At 45.2% G+C, this 18,969-nt stretch overlaps 1 protein-coding gene across 1 annotated transcript in view; it reads right to left on the reverse strand.

Annotated features, from left to right (window-relative positions):
- The window catches only part of PDZD8 (PDZ domain containing 8), a 403,753-nt gene that overhangs the window by 345,492 nt on the left and 39,292 nt on the right, over positions 1-18,969 (reverse strand). The window lies entirely within an intron of this gene.

The following is an 18,969-nucleotide window of genomic DNA, read 5'->3' on the forward strand; positions in this document are numbered from 1 at the left end:
CAGATATATTTCATGTAGCACCAGCATGTTAGCATGTAACACTTTAAATAACACTCTGAGTGTTACCATTTAAGTGGTGTTTTTGAACCAAATGCCTTTGCAATCCAAAATACATCTTTAGTTACATAGAACACATTGTCAGCCTGGAAAATACTCTTCTACACTGTAAAGGTTCCATAAAAAGGATGTTTTTAGCTATGACGTAAGCCAAGTCTGTTTGCACTTAAAAAGGTACATATAAAATGTGCGTATAAAGTGACCTTTGACTTCTTCAACCACAGGTTTGACCCAGCTTGACACACCCACAGTCAGACCCACTGAAGTTTTGCCAAATGGCACCAAAGATATAGACAAGTCAAAAACGCGTTTCCTATGGAAATTAGGACCTAACTAGAACTATCTACTGGCGACCTCTCTGAGCACTTTTACTTCATGTGCTTAATAACTCATGAAGAACGAGCCCTTCTAGAAGGTAGAGACACTGGATCAGAATCTGAAGGGTAGTAAAGAGGTTATTGCTCATAAAAAGAAGAGGGCAGCCTCGGTCGAGGTCAGTGCAGTGCAGTGCTGTCTCACCTGGCAGACAGCACTATGTGTTGCCAGTCATTGTCCGAAGACTACCGCGCCAGTGGATAGCGTTACGACGTGGGTTGTGGCACCAGCGAGGGAACCAGTACTGAAGTCGCTCCAGAGTTCTGGTCATTCAACTGGCGCCGATGGCTGGCCTGCCGACAGAAAACCAAGTGGCCGGCCTCTCAGCCGGGTAACGTGACTAAAAGATGCAGCATGGCTTCATTTGCTGCAGAATCGCGGACCACCCTAGAAATTCCATTTGGCATGGAACCAGAGTCGGAATGGGCTCTGAAGTAGAGCGACTTCAGGATCGTAACCGGAAGGCATGAATGTATGCTTGAGCTTTCCCGAGTGATCAAGAGTCGAAGAATGGCACCAACTTCTTCTTGGATTTGGCAGAGGACTTGGATCGTGAAGACAACCTGTCGCGGGAGTGACAGCAGTACCTATATTTTAGACCTCGATCAATCCCGGTGCAGGGTTTTGCGATGCTTCGCCACAAATTCCTTTGCCTCCCATCCTCGATTGGCTTTGGGGTGATTCAAGGCACAATCACTGCAGTCTTTGAAATCAAGGTCCGACCCCCAAGCACCACCCAAAGGCAAACCACATGTGGGTCAGTCAAAGACATTGGCTTGTGAAATTCTCCACAAGGCTTAAACCCTGGAGATTTGGGAAGCAACGTATTTCCCTTGTACACTGTTTTTGGTAGTAATTATTTTCTAGAGGTATTCATTGAGCTTTTATTCGATATGCAAGATATCTTGTAAGCGTACACGGAATACAGCCATTTACAAAACTAAAAAAACATTATTTAAAAAGCAATATTAAATGCACATTTAAAAAGATAAAAGGACATATAATGCCAGAATAAATTAGCTAAAAAGGGATTAAACTGCTATTGACAATCTCTTGCATCGAATCAACCAAAACTGTTTTAAAAATTTGGCAATACCACAAACAATAGGGGGGGAAGTGTCCGTCATTAAAATGCGCAGGGCTACTAAATAACTACGTGTGCCCATATTGCGGCAGAGGGGTTTAAGCCAAAAACTCCTGGGCTTTGCATAGTCCGGACATTCAAATAGGATATGCGTAATGGACTCTATCCTAGTGGGACAACATGCACTAAAAGGGGACGTGTGAGCACCTGATTTCCACTTTGACACCAGAGCCCCAACTGGAAGGGAGCCCACTCTAAATTTAAAATACAGAGCTCGATCAACTGGAAGAGTAATAAGGTCCAGATAAGGCTCGTAGACTACTGCATCTTTTACTGTTAAAAAGGCAGCTGTAGATTTACAATGTTCGGAATATGTAGCTAGCTGTTCCGCAACCCAGTTCAAGTATAGTCTCTTCAGAACCTCTTTTGGTGGGGCCGATCTTGATAACCAACAGTCCCCCAGTCCAATTTCCTCCAAAAGTTTTTTAGTATCTCTCAGCCACCTTATTTTTGCCCAACCACCCAAGCTCATTATCTCCGCCAACCCTTCAGCATATGATTTTAACTCTTCACCCCTCCAGATACGTGTCCATAAGAGGAGTGGGCGAAGCCGGGCTTGGTCTTTAATGTTCTTGCAACCTGTGTCCAGCAGCACAGGAACTGTTGGAGTGCTCGGAGGGATGGCAATTAAGGATTTCAAGAGTTTGCTCTCTGCTGATGCCAAGGAGTCCAGACAGCAATGCCCCCACAGTTCAGCCCCACACAAGGCTGATGTTACTACCTTAGCCTTGTAGATGTCAATTACTGGGGCGAGCGACCTCCTCGGTGATGCCCAGAATTCCCTCAAGAGGGCACCTCCGACTCTCTTATGATTCAGGGGCCATTTTAGCAATGTGGTGTGACCAGTTCATGCTGTCCGTGATCCAAATTCCGAGGTAGTCAAATTCGGATACTTTCTCCAAGGCGACAGAATTGAGAATAGGGGGGCGGCCCAGTTTCCTTGGAGGATTTAGGACTAGAAACTTAGTTTTGTCCACATTGATTACTAGGCCCTTTGCAACACAGAAGTTCTGGAAACGGGTTAACAGTTTCTGGAGGCCTTGCGGGGTCTTAGAAATCAAGAGCGTTTCGTCCGCAAAAAGCAGGGTGGGGATCCGCACTCCTCCGAGACAGGGGGCGTCGGCTGGTTCTTGCTGGAGATATTCCACCACCCCATTTACATATAATGAAAAAAGGGTGGGTGCCAGAACGCATCCCTGTCTCACACCCCTGGACACTGGTATTTTCTCTGTTAGCTCTCCATTTCTTCCCCAGCGGACCTGGGCAAAGGTGTGGGCGTGAAGGCTAATAAGGAGGGACAAAATGTAAGGAGGCAATCCCAACCCATAAAGCACCCTCCATAACTCCTCCCGGGGAACTAGGTCAAAGGCAGTCCTCAGGTCTATAAAGGCCAGATATAGACTGCCCTTGCCTAGCTCCACCACCTTCCACCCAAGAAGTGCCAACCTAAACACCTGCTCTATCGTCCCCATTCCTGCTCGAAAGCCTGCCTGGAAGTCTGATATTTTATTTTCCTCCACCCAATGGAGAATCCTACCAAGTATAGCTTTTCCTGCTATCTTTTGGGTGGAGTCTATCAGGCTTATGGGGCGGTAGTTCCCCGGAAGCAGAGCTGCAATAACCCTTCCCCACACCACTGGATGTGCCCGCATGAGGTCCCCCGGTAGACCATCTGGACCTGCTGCCTTGCGGGGGGCTACCCACCCAATTACCTTTTCGATCTCTAAAGGTGTAAAGAGATTATAGGTATGGGGTTCGGATACCAGTGGGGAGGTCACCCTGACATTTAGTTCCCCAACCGACGGGAGGTATAAAGCCCCAACCGACGGGAGGTATAAAGCCCCAAAGTGTTTTACCCAGCTTTGTGGGTGAATATTACAGGGTCTCATAGTTTCCTCGGGCCTGTTCCGGGAGCCTACAAGGTTCCAAAAGCCCCTTGAATCTTTACTTTTGCTAGCAAGGAGTAGGTCCTCCCAAAATTTCTCTTCCCACTCCATCCTCGCAATTTTAAGGGATCTATTGTAGGCCTTCCTTGCTTCCAGTATGTCGCTGTGGGATTTGTGCTTCACTGCCTCTACCAGACTTGTTTTGTGTACCCTACATGTTTGAGTGTACCAACCATTACCTTGCTTTTTACCTCTTTTATTACCTGACTTACTAGAGGGGATTGTAAACACCTTTGTCAAAGCCTCTATTAGGGAGACAAAGACCCCGCTCGCCCTACCCACCCCTTCCGGTAGAGATCCCAGGTTTGACACTGCTTGATTTAAGAGGGTTGAGATTTCTCCAACCCTTTCCGCTGAGAGGACCAATTTGGCCCATTTTAGGCGCCTGCCACAGAGAGAGACAACAGACTCATCGGGGGGAGGTACTACGGGATTAATGGGACCCTTTTTAGGAAGACACCACCACTGGGCCATGGTTAAGGAAAGTAGGTTGTGGTCACTCTCAATCGTCGGGACCACAACCATATCCCTCACTTGGGTCCAGAGACATACATCTAGTAAGATGTAGTCTATTCTAGAGGTGAGTCCTGGTCTATAATATGTATGGGCCCCCCCCTATCTGAAGTTGTCCTTCCATTCACTGCCCTTAGGTTTAATTCAAGGCTCAGGGAGTATAGCTGTAACGCCACCTCTGACCATCTCCTAATGGGTGGAATCTCTAAAACAGGGATCCCTATCCTAGTATCCTCCTCATCCTGGTCTAGGGCAACGTCCGAGCCCAAGGGCTCGAACGTACAATTCATGTCCCCCGCGACCAGGATACATGACTTGTGCGGAGTTATATTCAAAAGGGTCTCTAGGAGAGATAATACAGAGGACTTCCTCCCGCCCTTAGTCCCTCTGGCGTACACATTGTAGACCTTTAGTATTATTCGACCCCTTGGGTCTCTTAAAATGATATTTTGAATGTCCGGACAACCTGTCTGTGGCTCCTCTATTCTGCAGTCTAGGGAGGCTGCTACCCATATGAGCAAGCCACCCAAGGGGCGTCCTCTCCCTGATTCCGAGGTTAGCGCGGGCACAGAGTAGGAGGAGAATCCCACCCTATGTACCGACTCCAAACTCCAGGTCTCTTGGAAGATGCACAAAGAGTACTCATCGGCCAAGGCATTCCAATCTGGGAGGGCCAACTTTCTTGCGATCCCTGCGACATTCCAGCTGCAAACCTTAAAAACTCGGTCCGTCACAGCTGATGTGTCGCTGGTCGTGAGAACACTACTATCCGCAGACCTCACAGGCGGAACATGCAAATAACAATCTAAAGAAAGGGGCAGGGAGGCTACCAACCCACTGGCGCTTGCAGTTGGGGGTGAGACTGTTCGGGGTGGTGATGCTACCATTGGGCCTATTCTATTAACAGCTACCATATCTGCAGCTGTATTTTCCCTCATGTCGCCCTCCTCCAGTCAGCAACTCCCCGGCACCCACGAGGGGTTCAGCCCATTGCACCCAAGGTTCCCAACCCAGCGTGTGTCCCAGTTTTGACAAAAACCAAGGGTACTAGGACCCTCCCATGGTGACATAGTAGTTTGCCTAGGGTAGAAAAAGGTCAAGTCCACTACTTTAACCCTTACTGAATCCATGCTTTTTATAGGACTGCAGATGGCGCTCACTACTCTGGGATCTTGAAAGTTTATTATTATACAGTCCCCCTCCTGTGATTTTTTCCTTGCCCTACCCACCCTACTCTGCGAACACTTAGAATGAGCCCATCCACACCAGCCGGAATTGGCTTGTTTGACTTTAGCCAGTGGATGCACTTATTCTTGAGAGATTGGTGGTTTTCCAACTGGCCTTCCTTCAGAGGAGGGACATTTACTAATACAGCGACAAAAGGTTGGCAATCTGGTGGAAGGTTTACAGGGGGGATCCGCCGTGTGAAGTTTTGAGGGGCCACTGTGGTAACAGCTGGGGTTATAGATTGAGGAGCAGTTTTGGCGACCATTCCTGTCGCAGTTCCCTTGGCTTTATCTTGTATGCCCGGTGTTTGGCTAGCTTTAGCTTTCCCACTACTTGCCAGGGGCTGCACTTGCGGAAGTGGCTTAGATGTAGTCTTGGCAGCCTCTGTGGGTGTTGACATTCCCTTGGGTTGGGGCCCTACTTTAGGTGGGGAAGGAATTTTAGGTGCTGGAGCTTGCACTCTACTAGATTCAGCCTTATTTGTTCTGTTTGAAGGATTAGAATCTACCTGTGGTGGTAAGGAAGCTACTGGGGGCACACTCCCCTTTGGTCCCATGTCCTGATTGTCGCTCACTCTTTTTTGCTGTTTAAATATAGTTTTAAGTGAGTAAAACCCATCGAGGGTTGATTGCTCTAGTTTGTCTATTCTAGCCCCCAGGCCCTCAACCCGAGTCAGCAAGGGCATCCAGAGACTTTTTACCCTCTCCAAAATGGAATCAATAGTCATGGGATCAATCAATTTGGGGACATTATCAGTACTATTACTAGTGGGTGGGCAGTTATTTAAACCCATGTGTGAGACCACGGCGTCCCCCTCCTCCTCAGCCTTATCCTCTGGGATCAGGCCCTTTGCGTCTTTCCCGCCTTGGCCAAAAGGCTTACTTGTTCGTTTATAGAGCGCGGCCTGTCTCACCAGCCTGCCCTTATTATGGTTACCTGCCTTTTTGCTTTTAGCCCTTTTATTCTGCCTACTTACGTTAGTTACCGAAGGCACCCCATGTAGGTTTACTGTAATGGGGGTGGGCAATGTTGGCAATGGTGACTGGGTTTTAGCTTTATTTAGGGGCGTACATAATGCAGGTAGAGGTGGAGTGCTAGGGCCACCCTCTTCCTCAATGCCACTAGGTAGAAGCGCGGCCAGATGTTCCAACCTGTCTATGTTTTGCCCTACTTCTAACAGCTCGGGGGGGTCTATAGAGCAGCCAGGGACACCAACAACGGGGGCAGATCGGTCCCGCTCACAAGCCGGAGTCAAGGCCTGTGCAACGGCCCCCAAGGATGAGCGTCTGGAAGGGAGATAGACCTCGGATAGACGGCGTTCGGACATAGCAATCTCCTTTTCTATGACAGCCGTCACTCTGGTAATAAAACGGTCCATAGATCCGATCACTGGGTTCCCACCCGCAACTCCCCTTTCGCCCTCACTCCTGAGCAGTTTGCCAGAACGGGTAGACATGGTTAGGGGTAAAACCCTAGGGAGTCACACACGACCCACCTATGCTCGGTGCTGAATGTAAGAGACGTGGCCCAGCCCAGCCTCTGTCAGCCCCTGACTGCCACAGACTGCCCGCCCTTTGCTCGGGCTTCGCTCGGCGTCCCGCTGAGCGTCGTGCAGAACGTGAAGTAGGAGCGTTGCAGGCGGGGGGCGTGTCTGTTGGTGGGCGCGTCCGCGCGCACCTGAGGAAGCAGGGACTCCTGGACTTCCGAGTCCCTGCTGCAGCGCCGTTGGTGTTTTCCTGGACCTCCCACTGGCTAGCGCCTCAAGGCGGCGCTCCCTCGTTGAAGCCGCGAAGCGGCACCCGCGGAGCGGGTGCTGCGAGGTCCGAGGTCAGAGGGCAAGAAACAACGCAGCAACCTTCAGTAAGCACCCAGGTGTTTCTAGAAGTGTCTCAATGAGACAAGAGATAGCTCTGGATCCTCATCGGATGGCATTGAAAGAAAGGAAGGAACGTATGTCAGCAATCATGAGTAGCACCTATACAGGCCATTGCATCTCACATCTGGTGCGGAATGACATCGACGCTGAGCCGTCAGTTAGATTGGACAGTTAGAAATCTCTATCAGAGGTGTTATTATGAATTAAAATATAGCTCAACAAAACTAATTAAACAAATAAAAAACAAAAAATGAAAACCAAGAGATGCAAAAATCCATAAAGGAGGTTATTGCTAATACAGAAGTTAACTTTAGGGATTTTGAATCAGTCAAAAAGAACAAAGGACAGAAAAAACTTTTAAGAAGTCACGGATGAGAGCAGAGAAACGGAGAGCACGAGCCTCTCCCACAGGCTGCTGAACGTTTCTGCACATAAGCAAAGGTATGTCTTTCTGAAACCTCTCCAATCCACAACCAAGTTTGGTAAAATCCTGAATGGAGATGTTTAGGTTTGCTGGAAAGAGACATGTGAACACAGGGGTGATAAGCCACTTGAAGGCTAAAGCCGTATGCCTGGCTCTGGCTCAACTCGACTCCTCCTTGACCTTCAAGCCCAAAGCGAGTAGAGCTTTCATAAGACTTCTAATTGTTACCCATGCTTTAAACTCATAAAACAGGAATTAAATACAAAGCATTAACAGTGTTGTAAAATAGAAGGGAGAAAGAGATACCCATAAAGCGACTGAACTACACAACGTAAACCTAGAAAACATGGGACCAATCCCAGCCTCCGTAGTTGAGCAAAGTGTGTGATTCTAGGCAAATTCCTTATTTCACTGTGCCACCTTTATCTTCATTAATCACATATGAGAGCACCTTAAAATTCAGATATGCACCATACAAAAGCCTCTCTTGTATTTGAAAGATTAAAATGCTACCCAGTGTATAATAGGAATCTAAGTCCTGTGTAAGGAGCACATAATGGCTGACTTTTCTCTCAAGTAACTAACAGCATTGTTGTCATGGTGGGGCAGGCATGAATGCTTTGAGGTATGCCACTCAATGCAGTTATCTAATCTGATGTTCTAAGGAGAAAAGGATATGTATTTTAAAGAAATCCACTGTTTTATCTTGCTGAGTCTTTATCATATTTTCTCATGGTTATTGTTGCACGGTTTACATGACAAACATCTTCATGACTCAGCATATGCATAAGCTCTAAAAACCAAGCCATCAGCTCTAGCTCAACCCTGCCTGCTAATTTGTTGACTCGTCCACTTATAGAGCATATAGTTTATATCTGGAAATAGTACGGAGAGGCAAGAATGGATTCTGTAGGCAAACACAGATCTTCAGAGAAAAACAATATTTTTGAACATATTTCAGGAACAACAAATAGCGGAAAGCCAAATGAGTTTAGCAAAAAAACACAGCAGCAAGCATGTGGGCACTACCACGTGAAGGTGTACCAGACAATGAAATATTTAAATATGGAAAAACATGAGTTTTCTCCTACTTCTGAGTTTTAAAGCATATTCAAATTGCATATTCAAGACTACAGGCTGCTAAACCAGCTTGCAAACACAAAATGGGGCTGTCCCTAGTAATGGTTCCTACAGAGTCTCTAGAGATGCATATCCAATGGGGGTATCTCACAAAAAGTGAAGGACTGGCCTCACACACCACCTGGTGTCATGCTTCATCATAGGTCATCCTCTCCCTCTAAAAACTCAGTTTGATAGAGGGCGGGCATACACCTGGAGACAGGGATGCACTTCTAAAGCTAAGTGGTGGCCCGTGATTTGGTGAAAAGTGATCTAAAAACCATAAAATGTGTCTACAGGCAATTGTATTAAAGATCAAATGTATGGTAATAAAAGAAGTGGATGGAGATATGGGAAATCCTTATCCCCTCACCCTAAGTAAGGTCAACATGTTTCTGTTTTGTGTCCCTGAAGGGTACATAGCATTCGTCAGGACCGAATAAATGAAGGGCACTGCCTTTCTACACTATGTGTATGCAAGAACAATCCAGCTTGCCAACCTAGTCAAACAACATTTGCTTTGGGTTGATCCAAGATCCATTAAGGCTATTTCCCCTGGACCTCACAAGTGATGCATTTCAGTCTTCAAACTTCTTTCAGAAGAGAGTTGAAGGCACACCCTCTTCAATTCACAAACACATTTTAAGTCATAATAATTTTTCTTACCTTTCAATCCAGCAGTGATCTCCCCCTACCCTTATAATATCTCAGTGAAACTGGCAACCGATCAGCATATTCACTAGAGCACAAATACACATAAACAGATACCTCTCTCGATTATACATCTGTACAATTGCTAGCTTACTGTGGCAACAATCTATTTTGGAGTTTTGTGAATATGTATTTTCATTTATGACTATTTAAATAATTGAACAGCTAAAACCCAAAAGATCTAAAGAGTAATAATGTAGTAAGCACAATCATAATCCTGATGATATCATGGTCTTCGAGAAATTCAGGGTGCAGCAACATTGTAAACAAGCATAAGAACAGTTGATCAATCCTATCTAAACTTCATTGTACGGATATTTTAAGCAATAGGTCTGTTTGACAGCTGGATAGTCATATCCCAGACCTAAAATTGATGGTGTAAGTGATGTACATTAGTATAATCCAATCTAGAACTATGAAAGTGAATATCTATTTGCACCCAATCCTGAGGCTACAACCTCATAAGGACACACAAGTTGAACAGTTTCTAATCTATAGGTTACCCAGCACTTAGATTCAAGGCAGGGCACAGACTAATTATTCGTCACAATCAACATATTTCCTTTGGCTTGGAAGAGAACACAATCATTTTTAAAGCAGTGTTTTTCAGAAACCCAAACATTTTCTTTTTGGTTCAAGATCTTGCAACTGGCCTACCTACCCCTCACATCCACAGACAGCTAGATATTTTACCATATCACATAGATGGCAAATGCCAACAATGAGAGATTGGATGTTTATAGATTTTTCCAGGTGAAACAATGGCACATTGGGGAAAAAGATTGGTAAGGCTGCAGCTTCAACCATGACAGGTGTATTTATTGAACTTCTGGTCTAATTCCATGTTGATTAAATGGTTTGATTCCCGTTTGCCCTAACACTAAATGTGTGATCCTGTTTTCATTAGGAACCTGATAACTCGAGAGGCTTACAATCAATCACTTTCCAAATGGAATCAAACATTTTTAGGCACTATGTTCCAACTAACATATTAAAAGAAAGGCCATTTTAAGAAGAGCTGTCTGAATCATTTAGCAGGCATCTATTTAGTAGTTCTTGGTGGTCTACTGTTTTCCTAGAAAAAATTCACTTGAGATTTTACAGAACTGCAGTTTCTGCATGATGATATTGAAGTCTTGGTTACTTCCTTAATCCTTTTTTATTGATTGCAAATGATATGCACATGTGGGTAGAAACGTACACATCATTGTGGGTAGAAAGCGTCTTGAGTGAAATTCTTTACCAGAATTGAAAATGTGGCAATAGGTGTTGAACAGTAATCAAAGTTTGGTGCGTAAGCTCTGTGCACTAATCTACATAAAACGAACATGAATCTTCCAAACACAACTAAGTCCACGGCCAGCCATCAAGAGATGATTGGATGTAATCATTAGTCACACTGAACTCTCTCAGACTGAAACCTATTACAAATGCATATTACCAATGTTCCAAACTACCTGACAGAATCAAAGATGGCCCTTTACCTATCAGTCCATCAATTAATCTCACCACAAGAAAGGTGCACAAAACATATCACCATAAACAGGTAATCGCAGGAGCTTTCAGACTCCAGTTTGCAACCATGTGGCAGGAATGGCAAGAAAGTCACCCTAGATAAATACAGAGCTCTTACTCAGACTATGCTCTAAACAAATGCTGATGACAAACAATATCACTCTTCGGCATGGGTTGAACCTAATGTTCTTGTAAATTACTTACCGTGTAAGGAAAAGGCAAGTTAAATGATGCATTTGGTGTCGGAGAGGTTGAATGTATGTATGGAGCTACTATGGAAATTGTCACATCACTTCATTCCCTCCCCAGAAAGGTAAATATATACTGGGCCACCAGCAATCTTTCTTTACTCTACTTGAAAACATCAGTTGATACCAGTATGCTGCAGCTTGCTTTCCTGGTTTGATTGTGTAATGAGTCACGAGTAAAACTGAAGCTGCATACTGCAGCTTTCTTAGCACAAAACATTATGGCCGATTTGACCAACTAAACGTGTTATTTTTAAATTATTTTTTTATCTATTTACTTTTCTGAACTAGTCAGATGAAACCGCTGGGAGGAAGCAGGCAAGTCCTGATGGTGACAATAGATGACCACTGCATTTGCTATAGAATCCCTCCGCCAGTACATTCGATACTTGGTTAATCGATGTAACAAAACCTTCTGAACTTTAAGGTACAAACAGGCAACGGACCTGCGTATTAATGCTGTACTTCAAGACAGCAGAGGAGACGAGTGCAAGCAGGAGCACAGTAGGCACTTTCAATGGTCTGACACTTGAGACAAGGGACTTCAGATTCAAACGCTTTGTCCTTGCAGCTCACGTTTCTTCCAGAAAACCAGTAAACTAAGTCAGCTGGCTCGGTTAAACTGCTGATGAATTGCATGTCTGAGGTCATCTAGGGTAGGCCTTTTGTAGCAGAGCTCGTTTTGCAAACGTACATTTTTTGTTACAGTGTGGAGTGGGTATGAGATAGAAAATAACACTAAAGTAGTTTTTACGGACCAAGTTGGTAGAGGATGGCCAAGTAACAAGTAAGGTCATTTCCAGTCATTCTGACTGGTGGAACCTCTGCGGGAATAAGCTCCATAACGTAAAATAATAATACCTAGCTTTATACGGTTTCATACCACATTGTGGGGTTTCTAAGCGATATAAAATAACAGGTGTCTTATGGTTTCTTTTTATGGTACTCAATTTAATAAACTTAGAACATTGGATGGCTGAGTCTGCCTTGCCAGGATTGTATTAGGAGGAACAATGGTCCTTAGCAGACTGAAGAATGAAAAACGAAAATACAATATAGGCCACAATAGGTTACTATATGAATCCACTGTCCAGCCGGACGTGGAGTTTTATTCGTGCAAAACACAGAAAGGAGACCAGGTCAATTGATGGTGTGCTGTCCTAGATGGAGGGCAGGAATCACCAGGACACCCGTGTGAGTAGGTATGTTAGGTCACAGTGGGCTGAAAAAGTCCCATCAGACCACCCTCTTGGCGGTTTATCATCATCTGGGAAAGGCAGTAATACCGTTGCCCGCCTACGTGATAGTGCGGGAAAAGGACTCAGTGTGTTATGCCATAGTAGTGCCCAGAATAAAGTGTGAAAAAGAAAAAATGCAGTGCTATGAAAGAAGACTTAAAAATGACTACCTAAACTCAAGCAATGACTTGTCAACATAAGTGTAAGTGTCGTGATTAAAAACACGCCTGGTAGCGAATGAGTGGAGCTACGTTATGGCGCTGCGTAGAATGGTCAACTAGTTTCAGCTAGATGGAGTAGTGCTCCAGCTTTCATCAGGACCTTTGGAAATTGATACGCTACTGCAACATGAACTAAAGGGTGTACAAGTATAAGACAGCATAATTTTCATCAAAATACTTTATAAAAGAAGAAGTATCACCCAATACTTGGAACCTCTATGTCCTCTGAAGACAGGAAGGAATTGTTCTACCTGTCAAAGAAAAAGGTACCATATGTGTATTACCCCACAGGAATCCACGTGGCCCCATATACACCATCAAGACAACAGCACACCTGCATGAACATTTTGCGTCCTGCATTTCAAAAAAGCATATTAGCTTTATCACAAAGAGGCATTTCCTCACAGTGATACTTACCCAGCTTTGTGTGGGTGAAAACCTCACCTTTGCCCGGCAACCGCTCGGGAAATTGAGGCCCCGCTCTAATGTGTGAAAGAAAGGGGGAAAACACAAATAACTAAAGGATTGCTGGTCTCTCTAAGTAGAGCCTGCTCAATTTTTGAGAAGGAGGGCTGGAAACAGTAACGATGTGCTGTACGCGTCAATGGCACGATGGCTTGCTCAACGTTTTTGCCTGTATTTATGTTTATTTGTTTTGTTTGAGCAATCTTTATTGTTCTACACACTTCTTTCCCTATATAGGGTACAGGCTTGTGCCCTATCAGAGAAACCGTTGTTTCAGAAATTGTTGACTCTATTCTTAACTATTGTTGAATAAAACTCCACGTCCGGCTGGACAGTGGATTCATATAGTAACCTATTGTGGCCTATATTGTATTTTCGTTTTTCATTCTTCAGTCTGCTAAGGACCATTATTCCTCTTAATAGAATTGTTACCCGTGGTCCCTAGCCAATTATCGGGTCCCCTTGTCTTTTCTAAATAAATTGCCAGGATTGGAACTCATGATCTCCAGAATATTGTATTTGTCACTGGCGAAGTCGTATTTGACAAAGCAACTTCACAGAAATTATAATTCTATACTCTGGTAATACTGATGGTAAACTCGTGCAGGGAAGCCGACAGTTCTTACTTTAATGCACTAATACATGCAAACAAAGGCACACAAAAAATGCACACACACTATGAGTGCTATGTCTGTGTGCATCTCTGTAATTCTGTGTAAGCATCTGTTTGAATGCATTAGCACATTAAAGCCTTAGCTGCTGGTACTTTGCATGTGTTTGAGCGCTCTTGTTTTTACCTCTTCTTCTCATCTCAAGTTCAGCATGGGAGGGGAGCATTAGTTGGCGTCAGGATTATGAAAGGAATGAAGAAATAGTCTGACAAACCGAATTTTAGAGGGGTAGAGATTTGTATGTGGCTTTTTTTTAACGAAATCCAGCCTCAGTGTAGAGCCCTACTCGTAGGTAGGGTAAGTGCAAGGCTTATTAGGTTGTCAGATTTGAGGAGGAATTCGTATGCCTTTGTGTTTTTCCCCGATGGAGTTGAAATCTGCTGTAGGACCTGATGTGAAGGAGGGTAGTTGATCAGTGCTCGAGTAAAGGAAGCCATACATTATTTTTGCTGCTCTGGACCATAATATATGTTCAGACTCACTGGTTTATGTGTTGTAAATATATTTTCCAACGTGAGGCATTTGAATGAGCAGTTTTTGCCCTATTCTTTCATAAACCTACCACCCTCACCTCCCACCATTTATTCCTGTTGGATGCTGAAGCCCACTGGCAACAGTCTTATGAAAGATAAGCAGAGCCAGCTCCCGATGAGTGAAATAGCGACACAGTCTTGGACAGCAGCAGACATGGAAGTTGCATTAGAGACCCGAAAACCTACAGTTAAGGAGGGCAACCTTGATACGATGTGAAAGGACATGGGAGACTGGGTTGAGAGGGGCGAGTCTTCTGTGGTTATTTGGGTAGATTTATATTGGTGAGTAGAGCGTCTAGCTATGGATGCTGTAGTAAAAGGATGTCCTATGAGATTTGTGATCACATGGTACTTAGGTGTGTGGGGTGCAATAGAAGCAAAATGGGTATTGGAATACTCCAAAGCATTAGGGTTTGCGAGCATTTTGGGCTCTTCACATGGGATCAGTTCTAAGCGTGTGTTCTGTAGACTTTTTAACATGTCATACAGGTGAGGTGATCCAGCTTTGACACCAAGCAGTTCATTTTGGAAGTCTCTATAAGATCTGATCAGCAACAAGAAGCTATAATAAAGTGCAAGTCAAGTGTTTGCACCTCTCACATGGATTATGCCACAGGGTAGTACAGTCTTTCTGGGGCGGCTCTGGTGACTATCGAAGTATGCTGTGGGTTTGTTCCTCCACAGTCTTCCAAGTAGCTTTGTTTCAAGTTATAGTACAGCTTACCTTGATTATGTCAGCAATTATACAAGATTATGCATGTGTAACAGAAATTTCCGCCACGCCTACCATCAGCACATCTAGAACCAAAATCACAATTAAATGCACAAATACAATTAGGAGCAACATCACTATTGGTGCTAACTAAGCAAGGAAGTGGAATCACAAGACAGGAACTGTAGTAGTGAGTTGTCAAATTCGGTGTACATCAATGTTACAACACATATGGCCGACCGCACAATGAAGCATATCATCAACCTTGGTGCACCATCAGCATGAGTATGGAAAACCTTAACTGGAGTATTTCAAAAATGGGTGTAATAATAAAAGGAAAGTGGAAACGCTTTTAGGATCACTAATCACAATTGGAAATACAAATACACATAGGTGCAAAATCATATGTAGTTGCAAAATCACAGTGAGCACACTTGAATCTACAAACATTACATTTAGGTCATCATTGGTGCAATATCATAAGTTGTGAAACAGACGCAAAAACATCTTTAGTTGCACAGCTACACTTGGGACAACAACAAGAGAGCAGTGGAGACACTTTTGGGTGCACGAGCTTAGTTGAGTGAACAATCACCCTTTGTCTAATATAAGATGCAGTATGGTCTAACATGTTGGCACAAAATCACCAAGTACAGAGAAAGAGATGTAGTAAGATAACATCAGGTGTAAAAAATGTGAACTGGTTTTACATTGCATTTAGGTCGATAGCATGTCTAAGTTCATTTTTGGTGTAACCTCAGCATGAGTATGCAAAACATTTAGAAGCACAAAGAACATTTAGGTGCCACATCACTCTTGGTGCATAGCGAGGACACTGTGGTATCAGATTTAGTGGCAAAAAATTACTTTATGGTGCATATTTACTATTGGTGCAGTATCAATATGAGTGTAGAAACACCCTTGGAAGCATAATGTGAATCCACTACACAGCATGGAAGCCTAGGTTCACAGTCTAAGCACTGCAACGGAAGGCAGTCTTTAGGAAGGAGGACTAAGGACTGTAATAGCATAATAAATCTCATTAGGCATGATCCAAGGTGTGAATGAATGTCACTTTCTTTAAGCAATGGCTTAAGGAAGCTGTACCAAAAGGACCAATGGCTAAAAAACGGGCTGACCTGAAGCCCCTTTTCTTTATACATGTTTAAATAAATATCTAGCACAATGCTAAAGCTACCACACCAGACTTAAAAAGTGAATCACATGCATTTATGCATTTCTGTGATGGTATTCCAAGAGCTCTCCAGATTCTTTAAAGTCTATTGGACAAACCTGGCTTCAGACTACAATGTGCACATCTAAAAATTCGCATCTTCCTCGTTAGTATTTAAAAATGCTATGTGCTTATGTGAATCTATACCTATGATGGCTCAGTCTATTGCAGGTCCACTTTTCTTGCCCAGAAGAGAGTTTGCACCCATGAATATAAACTTTGTCATGGAAGCAAGGCAGGAGCGTTACGTTGGTCCCTGTAGCCCTGTGGAAGTGGAGGGTGGTGGGTGGGGCAGGCTTTGTCATCCAACATGTCACCTCTGCACGTGCAAAGGCTAGAAAAACAAAAGCTCACGGAAGCCGTTCCTACACAGAGCTGGAAGAAAGAAGACGTGCGAACCACCCCCCCAAAAGAAATTATTATTTGTGAGAAATTGGAGACTTCATCATATATTGCAGGGAGGGGTAATTTTGCTTTATACCACTAGGGCAGGGGCCTATTAGAGCAATGAACATGTGCTTATCACTTCCCCCACCCTTTTCCACCTGTGTGCCGTTTTCACACCTGGGTTCTTCTCCCCCCAACATCTCCCGCACCACACTGCACTCTCTCTCTCGTCCATTTGCTTATCACACGCATCTCAGTTTGCTTCCCTTCCCCACATGCTCACCATGTTGCTTCCACCTTTCCCTTCCCAACTCTGATCCAACTTGGATAACTAAACAAACAAGCATTTTCAATGCAATGGTTTCGCCTTTGGAAAAGTTTGAGCTATTGGCATTGTTAATGACAAATTTTTTATTTATGTGTTGGTTTAGAAAACAGATAAATAAATGGCATTGTCACTTGCATTGTTATTAGCTTAATCTCTGCAGTCTCTAGAACTCCATAGCACTCCCTAGTTACTCTACACTCCCTAGCACTGTGCACTTCCTAGCACTCCCTAGCTTCCCTAGTAACTCCGCCCCTCTTAGCACTGTGCACTTCCTAGCACTCCCTAGCTTCCCTAGTAACTCCGCCCCTCTTAGCACTGTGCACTTCCTAGCACTCCCTAGCTTCCCTAGTAACTCCGCACCTCTTAGCACTCTGCACTCCCTAGCTTCCCTAGTAACTCCGCACCTCTTAGCACTCTGCACTCCCTAGCTTCCCTAGTAACTTCGCACCTCTTAGCACTCTGCACTCCCTAGTCACTCCCTAGTCACTCTGCGCTCCCTAGTCACTCTGCGCTCCCTAGTCACTCTGCGCTCCCTAGTCACTCTGCGCTCCCTAGTCACTCTGCGCTCCCTAGTCACTCTGCGCTCCCTAGTCACTCTGCGCTCCCTAGTCACTCTGCACTCCCTAGTCACTCCCTAGTCACTCCCTAGTCACTCCCTAGTCACTCCCTAGTCACTCCCTAGTCACTCCCTAGTCACTCCCTAGTCACTCCCTAGTCACTCCCTAGTCACTCCCTAGTCACTCTGCACTCCCTAGTCACTCTGCACTCCCTAGTCACTCTGCACTCCCTAGTCACTCTGCACTCCCTAGTCACTCTGCACTCCCTAGTCACTCTGCACTCCCTAGTCACTCTGCACTCCCTAGTCACTCTGCACTCCCTAGTCACTCTGCACTCCCTAGTCACTCTGCACTCCCTAGTCACTCTGCACTCCCTAGTCACTCTGCACTCCCTAGTCACTCTGCACTCCCTAGTCACTCTGCACTCCCTAGTCACTCTGCACTCCCTAGTCACTCTGCACTCCCTAGTCACTCTGCACTCTCTAGTCACTCATACACACTTAGAGACACCCCCCCTCCAGAGCCACACACCCCCCCCAGAGCCACACACACACACCCCCCAGAGCCACACACACATACACACCTAGAGCTACACACATATATCCAGAGCCACACACATACACACTGATTACAAACACACACCGAGCCATACACACACCCAGATGCACACACACATACAGAGCTACACATACATACCCAGTCACACACACACACACACCTAGAGTTACATATACACCTTTCCACTCTCGCTTGCTTGAGTCTTCTCTCTCCTGTCCGTCTCACTGAGCAAGGTTCGGGTACAAAGTCCTTTTACGGAAGTCCAGAATCTATGCAGGAGTGGGAGGCAGGACTAATGGGGTCAGTGAGCTAATGGGTGCGAGGAAAGGATACCATATGTCAGGATGTCAGGCCAATCTAATTGCAATTAAAAGTAAAATTTAGAGGCTCACCGGGGGCTCATCGCAAACCGCACCCGGTCAGAACCGAGCCGTCTCTGCAGGCTACCCCCCTGTGCCCCACTGGTACAAGCGGTTCTGTCTCTCAGCTGCGCTTCCCCAAAGATCCACCGCTTGTTACCTCAACTGTGCCTCTTAGCTGTCCCCAGCTGTCTCCACCGGGTGCCAAAATCTCCACTCCCGGCCAGGACGGCGTCGGCGTCAAAAGGCTAAACTGCCGCGCTGCGGCAACAGCGGAAACATGGACTGGCGCTGTCAACGAGGAGAGGATGAGATGTGCTGAAAATCACCATGTGTTGCTCAGCTGAGCTGACACAGAACTGTACCTTTCCAATGCCATGTTTGCGCCGGTGCCGCCATCAGGAAACAAGCGGGAGGGGGCGGGAAAGGGGGAGGAGAGACGCAGCGCCATTGCGAGGCCAGCAATTGAAAGTTAGCCGTCTTAATAAATGTTGGCGAACGGGGGGAAACATGGCGGAAGCTAGTTGCTAAGCTACTGACTCACCGGTTGC

The sequence above is a fragment of the Lissotriton helveticus genome, chromosome 5_1 (genome assembly GCF_964261635.1).
Source record: "Lissotriton helveticus chromosome 5_1, aLisHel1.1, whole genome shotgun sequence".
NCBI classification, from domain to species: Eukaryota; Metazoa; Chordata; class Amphibia; order Caudata; family Salamandridae; genus Lissotriton; species Lissotriton helveticus.